Below are 17,113 nucleotides of genomic sequence, written 5' to 3' on the forward strand. Positions count from 1 at the left end.
TGGGTTCAATCCCCACTCACCACATTAATTTATTTTTTCTCCTAGCTCTCTCATCTATTCAAGAGGTTGTGGATTCAATCCCCACTCACCACATATATTTTTATCCTTTATTTTTCTCCTAACTCTCGCATCCATTCAAGAGGTTATGGATTCAATCCCCACTTAAATGTTGCTTCCGCGGGGTTCGAACCCATGACGTTCCCATCGCGATTGGGTCCTTTCGGGTCGACCGACCGAAACCACCCCATTAATTAATTAATTAATTAATAATAATCTGATTTTCCTTTTATTAACTCGGTATTTAAATATTAATTACTTAAATTAATTCACCAATATAAATAAATCAAGTTAAATCATTGCTCCCACCTAGATTCGAACCCGGGTGGAGAAAGAATTTGCTCCATGGACAATTTCGGTCCTTTTGACCCAAAATTCCCCTCCACCTGATTAATGTAATAATTAATTGCATATTTAGGGTAATTGTAATACTACCCTTATCATGTAAAAAGACCATTTTACCCCTAGACCTTCCAAACTTAAGATTTCCCCTTTTTAAGTCCGGTAAAGATTCATTCCAGTAAATCTTCATATTCGGGAGCCCTACATGGCTGGACTCAACCTTTCCTATCTCAACTAACTTCACAAGTTAGTTGTTTTGGCTGTTGCAAGGGTTCAGAGGTCTAGTTCTATGTGCATCAATCCACGTGAACCCGGTCTAATCTAGGCATTCTAGATACATTAGGCATTACTTAGCATAGTCATTTTAGGGTTGTTATAGTGATGGCATGCATTAGATTAATTTCTCATTCTCAATTGATATACAGTATGACCTTGGTGCATCATTGATTCTCAATATCTTCTTTGAAAAGTAGGGTTTTTGCCCAAATCATTTTTAATTGAAATTTCTATGAGAGTCATAATAGCTTTACTAATTTAAAGTGGAATCAGGAATAAATAGTCATCGAGGATACACTCACTTTTTACTTGACAGACCAGACATCCACCAATCCTTTCAATATTATTTCTTCTATTTTATATCTAGCCACGCAAGTATATATAGATGTGTGATCCATTGAACATGAAAAAGGAGGCACATGGGTCAAACCTGGTTTTTTAGAGCAGGAGGTAGGTGTACATACCTTAGCAAGAGGCACTTGTCACTAATGGTACTACTAATTTTAATACATAACTCGCATTAATATGCATTGCCTACCACAACAATAAATGTTTGTTGTCAGTACTTGTTAGTCTTATGGTAGGGCGTACGGTTTAGTTTGTTGTTGTATAAATTCTGGCATATAAGGGTTGGGTAAGGTTATTGTTTGATTGATAATAGACTAGATGTATTATAAAGGGAGATAATTTGTTTGATGGTGGATACTGCCTTTTTTCTCTTCTAATTAATATTTTTCATGTAGGGTTTGTTTTAGAATAGCCTTCTTGGCATTTATGTGATATTTGTGGTTAATCCAATTAGTATGCCCTCAACTAGTTGTCATCCTTCGTTGAGTTTGGTTGTAAATAGGTTTTTGGCCTAGCGCATCCGGGCACAACCCCTTATTTCATTTACCATTTTTTCCTTATATCGGTTTGTTTTCTAATACGAGTTCCCAGTTATTGCTTTAGTTACTTGTGATATATGCTCCCTTCTTACATGTTTATGCTTGATTTTTTTTTTGGAGCTCAGTCGTCTTATGTTTGTTGACTCCACTTATTGGTATTTATACTATACATACGCACTCTGCAAATCATACAATGAGTTCTCACCGCTGATTTTGGGTCTTGTGAAAAGTAGCTCTTTGGATTCGGGGATTTTTTTGAGCGGTTGACGTTTAAAGTTGCCTATCTCCCTCCATTTGGCTAGGACTAGTCTTTATTTTGTTTTCAGAGAAATATTATATATTATTATTATAGTACTTCTATTTTGATTAGTTTCTAAAATACCGACCAATACCATATCTTGAGTGTTTATTTTTTATATTGATTTCATTCTTGGTTTCCTTTAATTTGATTTTTATCATTATTATTTGTCTTGTAAATTCATTTTAACGCAATAGCCCATTTCTTCTAGTTTTAGGTAATAATTTTGTCTTACCTACTAGTAAGACGTAATAGATTCCATAATAACCTAAGAATTCGGACTTGACAGATTGGTATTAAATGTATAGGCTTGTCATTATAGATGGTATGCAAGTAAGTATCTAGTAGAGCCTTGCGGATTGGTGTGAAGACATTTGTATCATGTCTTTGAAGGCTAACATTATCATATGTAATTTATTCCATCATTCTCAATATTCTTTCTTAAAATCACCCTTTCATAGATCGACAACAAGTGTTTGATGGACGTAGATGGGACGTCAACTCAAATCATTAGGACTTCAATTTCTTGTGAGGACACTAGGTATGTTCAGCAACAACTAGAGGATATGGGGGGATGCCAGCTTCCTACAGACTTAATGGCCACCTCGGCTCCTCGATATTTAGTGTTGGGAGTTTTAGTCTTTTCAAGGATACTCAACGGGCTAGTATGGTTCTTGGTACAACTAGCAACTAGAGTTGGATTATTAGGTTTCCGATTGGATTCATCGGTATTTTCTATTGTTCATCTTGTATTCCTAAGATACTAGAACAAAACGTTGAAAAACTTGGAAAGAAATAACAAGGTTTAAACAGTATTATCAAAACTAGAACATTAAAAGTAGTAGAGAAAATAGAATCATTAGAAAAATATTTAAAAAATCTCAAAGAAAGAAAATTCAGCCAAGTGAATGCACAATATCCCCTTAAGGAAATTATTCCCCTCGAGTACTAGAGGTTAGTTTTAACACCTCAACAGTTATCACACAAGAAAAATAGAGAATAGGTGAACCAAGACAGGGTTCACGTGACTTGAAAGGAACGACGGTCCATCAATCTGTCCATTGTTCACACCCAGCCCAGAAATGGTAGACCACGAGACTTTCACAGGCTTTGGACCACCACATGGGTCGTATTGGTGCTTGTAGAAGTGAGGTAGAGCCTCTCAAGCCCTGACGTTAGGCCAGGAAGCCCTCAATGGGTCGTGGTCTTGATTACGGGCCATGGAGGGATGGGTCCATGGACATGAGCCACCAGACTCATCCCAAGTGAGAATTCACAAAGACCTTCATGGGCTGTGGTCCTTCACACGAACCGTGATAAGGATAGTAGTTGGGTCCCCAAAATCAGCTACTATAGACCAACTGACAACGACCCACTTGACGGGTTATAGTCCTTCAGACGGCCCTTCATAGGGCCCATATGAAGCCTCACTAGAGTTTAAGTTAGAGGTCACTTGGTCTTTTCCCTTATGCATTGGACACCTACACTACGTCGTTCAACCACTAAATAACGCAAATTTAGTAAGTTTAAGCCTATTAACATAATCAAAACCTATCCTAATCAATCATTCACAAAAAATGCATTGAACTTAGAGCAAAACGGGGATAAAAAGGTGAGCACCCTTCCAAGAACATGCAACAAGGTCTCTCTAGTTCCAAAACAAATATCAAAAGATTTCTCTGTAAATTTCTGTAACATATCGATGATTAAAATAACTAGGAAGTAGTTAAGAATTGGAAATATTAATTTTTGGAAAAAATATAAAATTTTGGAAAAAATTTTAAGTATGTTAAGATGAGTTTTTGGTCAACTTCAAAATACCATAAATCCTAGCTCAGGATGAGTTAGGTTTGCTTCTAGATATCGTAGGAAGTATCTTGGAATAATCTTTCCAATGCCGCTGATTTTACTACATTCTGAGTTTGTATAAATGAGATATGTCCATTGGAAGTTGGGATGTCTAGTTAAGGAAAGTCAAAACCAGATTTATGAAAGGTAGTTTGGTCTTTTCCTTACCCTATTATTTTTAATCATTTTTGGTAATTACTTAGGGGTCTAAGCTAAACTTCGTCAGATTACGCTTTTTAAAATAGGTTAGGATTTTAGAGAAGAGATAAAAAGAGGAGAAAAGAGAAGGAGAAGCAAGGAAATCGTCAAATTCTTCAAGAATCGCTTATGGGTTTCGTCAAGGGGTGATCCCTACAAGTTATGTTAAATAATATAGCATTGGGTTAGTTCACCCACACACCAATCATGTTTTATTTCAGCGAATTAAAGTTTTTGAAAGCTTAGAAATTGAGTTCTTAATGAGTTTGTTGAAATTCTATTGAATTCCTTATTCGTTGATATTGTTGAAGAGTTGTTTGATCCGAATCCATGACTCTAGGTGTGAATTCGATAAGAAATTTTCATATAATAGTATATTCTAAGTGCTTGGGGAAATAACCAAGTCAAAATAGGGGATTTAGAGATGAAAAACAAAGAAGAAAAGTCGGAGTGAACTTGGGTAGGACCTTGGGGCGCTGCCTCTCTCAGAGCCCAAAGAAGAGGCCTCTGAATGTTGACCTCTAGAAAGTCATGTCAGACAAAGCGCCCCAAGTTACTCTCTGATTTTGAAGGGTCGGCGTCTCATACCTCTTAGAGAATCAAAGACGCTATGAAAGACTTTTGCCCCTAAGATGCAACCCTTCAATATCAATTGGGATCGCCTCATGGTAGACATTCTCCCCTAGGATACCACCCATAATTATACATACATTTTTCACTTAGATTCTTTAATCTTTGAGATTGTTGTTTGATATTCAGAACTCTTTTGAGATTGTTCTTTGGATAATCATAACTATTTTGAGATTGTTGTTTTGGTGGTCACAATCGTTGTTGAATTTTAGACTTAACCAGTACTAAAAGACATATGAATATGGACTTATAATAATGAAAATGACATGGGAAGAAAATGTGACACCAACATAATACTTAGGATATTATAAATCAGTTAGCATTTTGACATCTCAAATTGAAGTACATACCAAGTGAAGACATTTAGCTTTCATCCACGAGATTTGAACTCTATATGATAGCAAATACTCACTAACTAGTATCAAAGACAAGGTATACATGAATGTGGAACCAAGGAAGAATGTGTTAGATTGAACTTAAAGACGGATACATATTGCAAGTAAGTACATATAAATGTACAGTAGAGCAAGTAGACATCTTTTGACATAACATACTAGTCTAACACAATGTGTAGTAATTACCAATAAAGGGAACATATGAACTTGTGACAAAATGGCATATATGATGGATTAGACAATCGAAGCAAGTTGGCTTGATATGGGCAGATTGTATATCCAACATATGCACATATGTACCATATATAATATAGGATCACTTTGGTTTATACAAGGGGAATACGTGCAAAGGGTACTTGATGATGAAACAAGTTTAAACCTTGTATTCTAATACTTGGTAGAGTAAGCATGCACATTTAGTAATAAACTCATATTAGAGTACTTATTTTAACGCTCTAGGGAGTAGGAATTGAAATTATGGATCAGTCACTACCAAAGGCAATTAAATAGCTAACAAGTGTTGGATTCATGCCAAAGAAATAGGAAATCGAATAGCCTTACATACCTTGAGGCAAAACTTTGGATATTACTATGAGTTAATTGTCTTCCTTTCAGACTATTTATCTACAATGGACTAAATAACAAAATTAGCATTAGTTTTTTATAAACAAGTTTGTGCTACTTGATCAGACCAAAATAGTATTTTGCAGTAAATCTGTAATTTATCCTATCAAGGATGTTCTTCCCACCCATTCTCCTCCAACTTTTATAATATACTATACATCCTTCTTATATGGTCCTCTCAAACCTCCTCGGGCTTTTTAATGTTTAGAAAAGAATATAAAGGGATGGCATGAAGTAAGCTCATGCAGTACTCAATTAAATGGTTGTATCACTACACTTTGATTGTTCTTATCCTATAACAAGCTATCATGACTTCTTTACACATATCCATCCACACCCCATTATTTTACGATATACAAAATAGTCCCTAGGAAATAGAAATATGAACATATTGCTTCCAATCAACATCCTGTGAGTTCCAACTAACACTACCATTAAGAACCTTAAACAAGCTGAGAATCAAAATTTAAGGGGACTCCACTCCATGGCTTTCCCAACCAGCAAATCCTTCCTCCAACATCACACTATATGGATACAATACTCCTTATTCTATTAACACATAAAATCTTTCACAAACAATGCAAGAACAAGAGAGGGATGAAAATTTCCATAGATTACCTTACTGGACAGAAACCTCACTTGCTAAGACTTGGATTCTTCAAGGTTTAGGTTCTTCTATCCCCCTTAACTTAATGTTAAATCAGATTATTCACTTGAATTCTCTAAGATGGGATATGTTATACTAACTTGTACTTTTAAAAGAAAGGGTTTGCTTCAGATTTTAATTGTGAAGTTATAGACCAGAACTCTTGGACATTCAATGGCTTTCCATGGGGGAAATTTTTCGGAGAATAAGTGATGAAGAAGATGTGATAAGCTTGAGTGATTTAGAGGTCCTTTTTAGACATTTTCACTTAATAAATTGGAGAAATAATATGGTCATTTACTTTTAAGTAAGTAGGTGCATCGCCTCCTTAAGTTCTGCCACAAGTTTTTAAGTAGGTTCATCACCTCCTATCCCTTTTCACTTAAAATGCAGTCCACTTATTCTAAGTAGGTGCATCACCTACTTGCTCTTCTCACTTTAAATACAGTCCACTTATTCTAAGTAGGTGCATCACCTACTTGTTTTTTTAACTCAAAATGTAGTCCTTTTATTCTAAGTAGGCGCATCACCTCCTTTCCCTTTTCACTTAATGCAGTTCACTTATTCTAAGTAGGTGTATCACCTACTTGCCCTTTTCACTTACAATGCAGACCACTTATTCTAAGTAGGTGCATCACCTACTTGACCTTTTCACTTAAAATTCAGCCCACTAAATCTAAGTGGGTGCATCACATACTTGTCACCTACTAGCATTATTTAGTCAAGCCAGCACCTCACTTCTTTTACACCATTTTCTCAATCTTAGTTTCTATACAGGATCGTAGCACTAATACGCACTTGACCACTTTGACTTTTACATCGAATGCCACCTTTCCTGAGTAAGAATTATTTTTGAGTGCACTTAGTCGAATATGTGTTAGAAGGCACGAGGTATTACAACTTTAAACATATTTTATTTTCACCAATCGCATAGGAAACTAAGTCCATAACTATACAAGGAAAATTTTAAGCGTCACATACATAGAACTAGTACACGTAGAATACGGGGTGTTACATTTATGGTCATTTAATGTTGACTCAAAACTCATACTTAATTTTATCAAACATTCCAAATTTGATTATTTCCAAAAATGTCTTCTTTCTAATTATAGTTCTTTCAAATAACGGGATGTTACAATATCTCCCTCTTGGGAACATTCATCCTCAAATGAGATTACTCATAGTAGGATAAGGGTATAATATCTAACAAGCAAAAATGTAAAAACAACAAGCCAACCAAAAACAAAGGCCAAGAAAAGTATTAGTACCTTAATTTGGAACTTCTCTGGACTTAAAGAGATGTGGGTATCTCTTATTCATGTCCTCCCCAGCTTCTCAAGTAGCTTCCTCAACAAACTAATTCCTCTACAGACTTTGAATGATGTTACTTCCTTGGTCCTCAACTCGAAAAGTTGACGACGTAGAATCTGAACAGTAATATCTAAGGTTTCCTTGGTACCAATGTCTTCAGTAGGTATGATAAGTGATGGATCGGATATGCACTTTTTCAAAATGGAATGTTCAATACCGGATGAACCACTACTAACTCTTGTGGTAGCTCTAACTCATAATTTAAGTTACCGATCCTCTTGGATATTCTATAGGGACCAATATATTGTGGACTAAGATTTCCCATCTCACCAAATCTCATAACACCTTTCATGGGTGAAACCTTGAAGCATACCCAATCATCTACTTCAAACTCTAAGTCTGTTTCTCCTAACATCAGTGTAGGATTTTTGACGAATCTGCGTTGTTCTCAATATCTCTTGAATAACCTTTACTTTCTCCATTGTTTGATGAACTAAGTCTGATCCTATCAATCCAGCTTCACCAACTTCAAACCATCGAATAGGAGATTTGCATCTTCTCCCATGAAGAGCCTCATACACAACCATTTGGATGCTAAATTTGCAACAATTGGTGTACGTAATATCGATGAGAGGTATGCTCATCCCAATTAACTTTTAGATCAATAACACAAGCTCTCAACATATCTTCTAACGTCTGCATAGTTCGCTCTGCTTGGCTATCCGTCTGACGATGAAAAATAGTACTCAAGTTCATATTTAAACTCAAACATTTTTGGAATGCCTTCCAAAATTGTTTAGTGAATTGTGCACCTCTATATGATATAATCGACAATGGAAATCCATGAAGTTAAACTACCTCTTGAATGTAAAGCTTATCATAATCTTTTATTGAATAAGTAGTCTTTACAGACAAAAGGTGGGTTGATTTAGTCATTCGATCTACAATCACCTAAATTGAATCATGCTGCTGCGAGACCGTGGTAAAAAACTTAAAAAAATCTGTATTGATTATCTCCCACTTCTATATTGGAAAATCTATATTCTGAGCCATACCACCGGGCCTCTGGTACTCTTCTTAAACTTTTTGGCAATTCAAACACTTAACAACAAATTTTGCAATGCCCTTCTTCATACTACTCCACCAATAGACTTCTCTAAAATCACAATACATCTTTGTGGAACCCGGATGGATAGAATATCTAGAGCTATGAGTTTCCTCCATAATCCTTTTTTGAAGTTCCTCCGCTCTTGGCACACACAAGCTACCTTGATACCTCAATACACCATCATCCCCTTGTTTAAAAGTCATTGCTTTTTGCTTACGAGCATTTGCCTTCAATTCAAGCAAAATAGGTTACTTTGTCTTATTTCTCTTTAACTTCAAACACTAATGATGATTCATACCCATTCATCACCACCACTCCTCCCTCACTTAAATCCATTAAATTAACCCCTAATGGTGCAAGTCGATGCACATCTTTTGCTAATTCTTTCTTATGCTCAAGGCATCAGCGACAACATTAGCCTTACATGGGTGATAGAGAATACTCATGTCATAATCTATGAGTAATTATAACCACCTTCTATGTTGAAGAGTAAGCTCTTTCTGACTAAAGAACATACTAAATACTCTTGTGATCATTGAACACATCTACATGAACACCATAAAGATAATGACGTCATATTTTCAAAGAAAATACTACGACTCCTAACTCTAGATCATGGGTTGGGTAATTCTTCTCATGAACCTTAAGATGTCTTGAGGCATAAGCTAAAACTTTGACATTCTGCATTAACACACAACCCAATCCAGCTCTAGACGCATCATAATATACTATAAAACCTTGTGTACCCTCTAGTAAAGTCAATAATGGGCAGTAGTCAATCCCTTGGAAACGATCTTTATCGCCTTAAGGTACGAAATAAAATGACCACTAGGCACTTCTAAACTACTCTTCAACTCCATAATTGTCTTATTAGAAAACTATAACTTAACCACTTGGGGTCTACAATCGACTAGCCAGTCCATACCTAGAATGACATCAAAATCTATCATGTCTAACTCAACTAAGTCAGATATGATGCTTGTCTGATTGATGGAAATGATATAATAACCATAGGTTCTCTCACCTAGAATAGACTCACCAACAGGTGTGGAAACACTGAAGGTCTCAAAAATTTGCTCACAAAAAACATCAAAATTCATTGCAACATATGGAGTCACAAAAGATAAACTCACTTCTGGATCTAGCAAAGCATAAACATCATAAGTAAAAACTTTAATCATACCAGTGACAACATCTAGAGAATTCTCTTGCTCTTGGTGGATAGTTATACCATATATGCAGTTTGCTCTTCCGTCGGTCCCCAAAGTAGCTCCTCTAGGTGCATCTTTGTTTGGTGGAGAAACTGAAGAAGATTGGACTATAATGCCCCTTTTTCTAATGTTCTGCCTGTTCTTGGACACTCTTTCATAAAGTAACCCTCTTTACACACTTGAAGCAACCATTGGAGCCATCACGACACGCTTCGAGGTGATTTCTACCACACTTAGCACATAGGAGTCTAGCTACCTTCTTGTGTCACACTACCTTGAGACTATACAGGCCTGCATCTAAAATTGTTAATAGTACCAGGTGCACTAGCAGATGATGGCGCAAGTCCCTTTTGATTTTGTTTGAATGATAACTGGTTGGCATTACTCTTGTCCAATCTGGACTCATTACCTGATGTTTTAGCTTTGTTATTCCTGAACTCTTCTCTTTCCCTCAATTTATTCTCCTCAACTTCATGCACATGAATCACTAATCTCTCTATGTCCATGTCACTTATTAGCATGGTTGCCTTACCTTTCTACTTGAGAGACGAGACAACCCAACAATAAATTGACTCATCTCACTCCTCATATCTGCAACCATCTCTAGAGCATAATGGGAAAGTTGGATGGACTTAAAGGTTATATTCATGTACACTCAAAGATTCCATTTTAAGGGTAAGGAACTCTCGTACCTTTGCTTCTCTCAGTTCACGGGGAAAGAAACGCCACAAGAAAGCCTCCCAAACATAGCCCAACTCACATTCTGTGCACCCTCAGCTATTTCCTTTTCCCATTAGTTAAACCATATTCTAGCGACACCCTTCAGTTGGTATGCACTCTCTTAGCATCAGTGACGTGCATAATCTCAATTAATATTTCTTACTTTTTTCAAGTATAAATAAAATCAATATTTTTTATAGGAAATTTGATATATAGATTAAAAAATTAAAAGAGATAATATGCGATTTAAAAGAAGTATAAAAAATGAGCTCTTTTCTCCCCCAATTTTCTCTAATCTCAAAACTCTATACTCTACTTCTCATCAGATTCCCCACACAACAACAATGGCGGAAGAGGACGTTCATTACGCATCAGAGGTTGGAACCAATAAGAGGAAGTACAAGGAAGAACAAACCATTTCCCGTAGACCCACTGGATTCTCTGCCATGATTTCTTCCTAATCACCTGATGCTTCTTACAAAACCGTTCCCAATGCCTATGGATGATTTCCAGCTTGCTAAGCAGAAGGATCAGGAAATTGCCGCTAGGCTATTGAACACCGCGGAGCCCAAAAAAGCTTGAATAGATAACGGCTCTGGTTTTGATTCTGACGAATGTAAGTTTTATTTTTCTTAACTCTTGTTTTCTATTAGATAATTTTTTTTATTTTCTTCCAAATGATTCTCCAGATTAGTTGTTCTCCTTTGTGAATAAGGAGTTCAGTTAATTAAATAGAAGGAATATAGCTATTGTGGTCGGTCTTATGCTCACTTTTTTCTCCTTTTGAGATGGTATTTGTTGTATCTATGCCTATTTTCTTCGTAGATATTTTATTAATAGATGGAATCGATGAAAAAATCATGCCTGGAAATTTAAATGTTTACAGTTTTCTTTCTAATCTGTTATTAATAGTTCTTTTGTTATACTCTTGAAAATGGTTGTGTAGTTTTTGTGCATTTATCCATTCTTTTATCGTAAGATAGTAAGTTTTTGTTATTTTGAGAATCTCCCAACTTTTACTGCACTATCATTTACTTTGGGTCTATGTTGATAGTTATTTACATGGTATTGAAATGAATGGCTGCTGCGACTTTTTAATTTTTACCCTGAGAATATTATGACTTGTATTTTAATGATTTCAGGTCAGTAGTTGTATTCTGAACTTATAGTGATAATATCAGCAGCAAATTGGTGCTTCTTCTTAGATTTAGTGCGGTCACTTTTCCTGTGCTTTATACCTCTTGATGTTCTTATATTCCCTCTGTAGCCAACTTTACTTATGAGTCCACTTATTGTTTACATGTTCTGTATTTTATTTAATTGCAGAAAAACCCATTGTTAATTCAACTGTGACAAATTCATATGGTTATCCGGTGCCAAGCAAGAAGATTGAGGTACCAAATGCCAGAGTTGGAGTGATCATAGGCAGAGGCGGGGAGACAATCAAGTATCTTCAACTACAGTCTGGAGCCAAGATTCAGGTTACTCGAGACATGGATTCTGATCCAAATTCTCGTACTAGAGGGGTTGAACTCGTGGGTACACCAGAGCAAATTTCTAAGGCTGAATAATTAATTAGTGACGTTCTTTGTGAGGTACTATTTATTTGTCTATACCTGAACTTAACTATACCTTAAAGTGCTTTCATGTGTTGAATCAAACCAAACTGAACTTGTTCTTCTGATTTCAAATGTGTTACCCTTGCACAATATAAATCTAATAGGCTGATGCAGAAGGCTCAGGCATAGTTTCCCGGAGGATGACTGGACAGGTTGCTGGGGTAGAACATTTTGTAATAAAAGTCGCCAATAACAAGGTGACTTTTACTACTGTAGTTGATTAATCATGCAATACACTGTTTCCAGTTTATATTATCTCTCATACCTATTGAAATCCTTTAGGTTGGTCTTATTATTTGCAAAGGAGGTGAAACCATAAAAATATGCAAGAAAAGACTAGAGCGCGTATTCATGTAATAATAAAATCTTCTGCAGTTAGTGTTGCAACTTTCGCCATGGTAGCGATTCCCTTTTGTCAAGGTAATGATTTGCGTGGTTTTAGCATCACATATCAGTTTACTTGAGATTCAAAGTCATTTGTCTTACCTTTCCCAACTTGTCACAGGTGATTCCTCTACACTTGCCTCCAGGTGATACATCAACAGAAAGGACAGTACAAATTAGTGGGTCAACTGAACAGATTGAGGCTGCTAAGCAGGTGGTGTATGAAGTTACTAGTGAGGTATCTGTAGTTGCATAATCTTTCACCCTGACTGCTAACATTTGTCTATTCCATCCTTCACTTTCAACTGTCTTAATGTTGTTGTATGTATGATTATGTCGTATTTTGTGATGTGGATTTGTTGTTTCTTACTGTGCACCTTGATTTAAATTTGTCTAGAATTGCAATTTATCTAACTGTTCTAATTTTCCTTCTCCAACTTTTTTGCATTAGTGAGTTTCCAACTGAATTCTAAATTAGGATTGCTCAAACCACAATATTTTATAACTTATTATGTTGCTAAAGCTCATGGATGATGAGCTGAACTTTTTTAAGTCTAACTTCGACTGGTGTTCATCACTTGTATCTGAGGTTGTGATGATGGATATTCTTATCTGAATTCAATAGCTTGAAGATATCATTTAATAGCCATGTTTTTTATTTACAGTTTCAGTCCATGGACTTTCTAATTCATTTCAAATTATCCATGTATGAAGTAGATGAACGCCCGCTCTTCTTTACTTTTGCGGGGAGTATTCTTATTCATTTGAATCCTGCTTTTTTCCTAGTTGTAATTAGCTCCTCTCTTCTTTCTTTCAGTCATATACTTCAGTTCTATTTTCAAGTGGTTATGGAGAGTGCAGTATCCCACTCTTCAGTACAACTCCATATTGATTTTGGGTAAATGGTCAAGCTATAAAACATATCTGTAGTATGATATTGTATCTTCTTATGTCAGTTTTCTGATTAGTTTCTTCACATGTTCATTGAGGTGGTTAGGTGGTGCTGGGTTAGGTTTGTCTGAAGTATATGTTATGTTTAAGTTATTATATTGATGATGATCATACAAAAATCTGGATAAACCCTTTATTTTGTATACTGATCTGTTCAATATTATACTAGACTTCTGGATATTTGATTTTGTGTGAGGCAGGTTGCAACAAGCCTATTCAATAAGGTAAATAAAACCAATCTAAAATTCCTCTAATATTAAGGTTATCAAACTCAACCTCCAGAAAGCTGGAGGATATCCTCAAAAAAGTTATCAAACTCAACCTCCTACAAGCTGGGCTCCTCCTGGTGCGCAGTTGCAACAACATGGTTATGGTTACCTCCAACCTGGAACATATCCACGTCCATCTCCCCAATATAACACGTCTCAATCAGCCTACCTAGTTACCCTCCACAACAGGCCTCTGGTGGATATGCATCTGGTTGGGATCAAACAACTTCACCAAACCAGCAAACGTCTCAGGCAGGTGGTTATGATTACTATAGTCAGCAGGCACCCTCACAACAGCAACAAACACCTGGAGGTTCAGCATCTTCAACTGATACTACTGCCTATGGTTAAAATCAGCCTTCAGCCACAAGTTACAACCAGGGACAAATTTACTCCCAAGATGGCTATGGTGGATATCATGCACCTGCTACTCAATCGGTCATCAGGGTACTGGTTATGATCAGCAACAAGGTTATAGTGCTACTCCGAGCTATGGGAATGTACCGAACCCTACTTCTGATGGCCACAACACTTCACATGGTAGTGATGGCAGTCAAGCACCTGCACCAGGTCAGTCATCAGTGGGCCAACAAGGCTATCAGTCTGGCCAGCAGCCCAGCCCTACTCCTAGTTACCCATCTCAAGTCTCTACTCAATTTGGGTATGGGATGCCACCTACTTCCCAAGATGGTTATGGTACCTAGTCACCAACAGGTTATGGCACCCAGCCAGCAGCAGGTTATAGGTCCCCTCAAGCCCAAAAGCCTCCGACTAGTCATCTAGCTTATGGTCAGCCTCAGCAATCTTCTAGTGCACAAGGTGGCTATACCCAACCTCCACCCGTGCAGCCCGGGTATCCACAAGCAGCAACTGCTCAATCAGGTTATGGTCAAGGTGAATCTGGGACTCAGCGACCTCCATCCTCTTATGGCCCTCCAACAGCTCACCCTTGGTATAGGGCTGCTAGCTATGGGCAGTTGCCACCACCTTACAGTAGTGGCTATGCTGGCAGTAATGTGCAGCCTCCGGCAACGTACTCTACTGATGGCAATGGTGGTGCAAATCCAAAAATCCCAGTCTATTCAACCTAGTAATGAGGGGGTTCCAAAAGCCCCACCTCAAAGTTAATGGATGCTACTTGGAAGGATCAAATGATAGCTAGCTCCCTTATATATTGTTTCCTTATTTTGTTATGCTTTACTTTGGTATTATGTTAGGTTTCTGGTGCATTAAGAGAGTCTGAAACTTCAGTTTGTTTGTCTCTTTGAGTACCTATGTGATCATACTGGTCAAACCTTTTTTCTTCTTTCTAATATAAGAACTCTTAAAAGGATGTTTCTTTGTAGGAATGCTCACTTCCCTTCTCCCCCTTCTTCTATCGACTTAGCTGTTTAAAAATAACAAGTGCTGAAAATCATTATTTGGGAAAAAAACTTATTTTTTATATATGAAGTTATGCATGTGTCCAGTTTCAAGATTTGTACTTCTTTGTTTAATTTTACTTGGCACATTCTTATTTTAATTTGTCTCAAAAAGAATAATATCCCTCAATATTTAAAAATAATGCATCTTTAAATTTCTTCTTGTTATAAATCCATTGAACTAAGTGGATAGTTCATTATTCATGAACTTATATATCCTTGTCATGGATATGTATTTTCAAGATTTATCCTTATCGAATGTATGTTCCTAAGGTGACATGAATTTCTATGGGATAATGATGTATCTATTAATTTGGCATTCATCAAAGTGGCTTTTCAAGTGATTTTTCTATTTATAAATAGGGGTATCGTTCTCCTTGTATGATACACTTGAATAAGAAGAAAAGTTCATCTTCCATCTTACTTCTCTTGTTTTCTTCTCTTTCTATTATATTATAAGCTTAATTTAATAATACGTTATCAGCATGATGCTCTAACCAACTGATATTGGATTGCATCCTTACAAATTATAAGTTAGATAGCCTGTAATTGGAGACAAAAGAGTGTAGAGTAATACAAGCACTGAGATTTGCACCTGCAATATGATTTCCATGGAGGAGAGATAATAGAGATTGTACACCTCGTCCCTTCAAAATTTTTATTAAAAAAAAACAAGATTGGTTTGTCCAAAAATGCGCCCAAGTTATTTATTATCATGCTTCTATTATTCAGAATTGGAGTTGATTAAATCAATTGATCATATATAAACTTGAGAAAGTATTTTTTATATTTAATTATGATTTGCCGATTGCACTAAATACTGGAGAAGTAGTATGGTGAAGATTTATCCCCTCTGGCTAATGAGATAGTTTGACTAACTTTTTCTTTACATATACTTGAATAATTAAATTCTCATGATTTATATTTTTAAATTTAGTTGCACTAATTATATTGTTGAAGTGGTGCAGAAAATTATATAATATAGAAATAGAGAATTTTTTTTATTTTTTTTTTAGAAATAGAGATTCAATTAACATTTTTAAGAGCAAATTTAAGAAGCTCACTAGGACTATGATGTTAATAATCGAGGGTAAGACGATAGATTCAAATTCTATTGCACCAAGTGGGTAAGACATCAATTTGAGTTTTGATGCACTATGATGATAAGGAATTGGATTCTGATCTCATAAAATTATGGAATAATGTGCCTTGTGTAGATAAGACATTGAGTTTGAGTCTCAATACACTGTAATGATGAATAAATGATGATTTAAGGCTTTGATGAAAAGTCATGAAATTCGTCCCATCGAATTTGTTTCATTTCTTGAATAGAATGTGGTAGTAACATATGATAACTTTGAAATCCACATGTTGACCTGCTCCAGTCTAACAGATGACAAATGATTAACGATATGAAAAGAGGCGTGAAGGGATGAAATTATAATAGTCATCATTGTGGTAATTATAAAAGGAAGAACATTATCGGTTCTCCAAATAGTCCATCAAAATGTGAAGGCAATTTTTGTTATCAAAATGGTACGAAAGGTCATTGGACTTGTGAATGTTGTCGCCTCAATAATTTGACAAGTTTATAAATCCTCCATCAAAAGACAAGAAGATAAAGTGATGGTACACTTAATCTTTCAAGGTGATGTTGAGGTGTTTCATGGAAATATGATGAATTTTAAAGCCATGACAATGTGCTTATAATGCAAATTTATGAATTACATATAAAGGATTAGTCCATTCCTTGAAGAGAATGTGACTTGTGATGAGTATCGTAAAAACTCAACCATTCTATATAAGAATGGGTCAAGATGTGATAAAATCATTATGGGTTGGATATATGCAACAACTCACCTCTATGGGAGGTTTGGAAAAAAATTGGTATATGTCACAACTCATCTCTACGGGAGGT

The 17,113-nt window shown here is 36.1% G+C and overlaps 1 long non-coding RNA gene across 1 annotated transcript; it reads left to right on the forward strand.

Moving 5' to 3' along the window:
• Nucleotides 1-10,758: 10,758 nt before the first annotated feature.
• Nucleotides 10,759-15,107, forward strand: LOC101261942 (uncharacterized). Its single transcript, XR_011211175.1, has 5 exons — nucleotides 10,759-11,167; nucleotides 11,878-12,146; nucleotides 12,275-12,367; nucleotides 12,453-12,590; nucleotides 12,676-15,107. It is a non-coding gene; the product is annotated as an uncharacterized lncRNA (long non-coding RNA).
• Nucleotides 15,108-17,113: the final 2,006 nt, after the last annotated feature.

The sequence above is a fragment of the Solanum lycopersicum genome, chromosome 8 (assembly GCF_036512215.1).
Source record: "Solanum lycopersicum chromosome 8, SLM_r2.1".
Taxonomy (NCBI): domain Eukaryota; kingdom Viridiplantae; phylum Streptophyta; class Magnoliopsida; order Solanales; family Solanaceae; genus Solanum; species Solanum lycopersicum.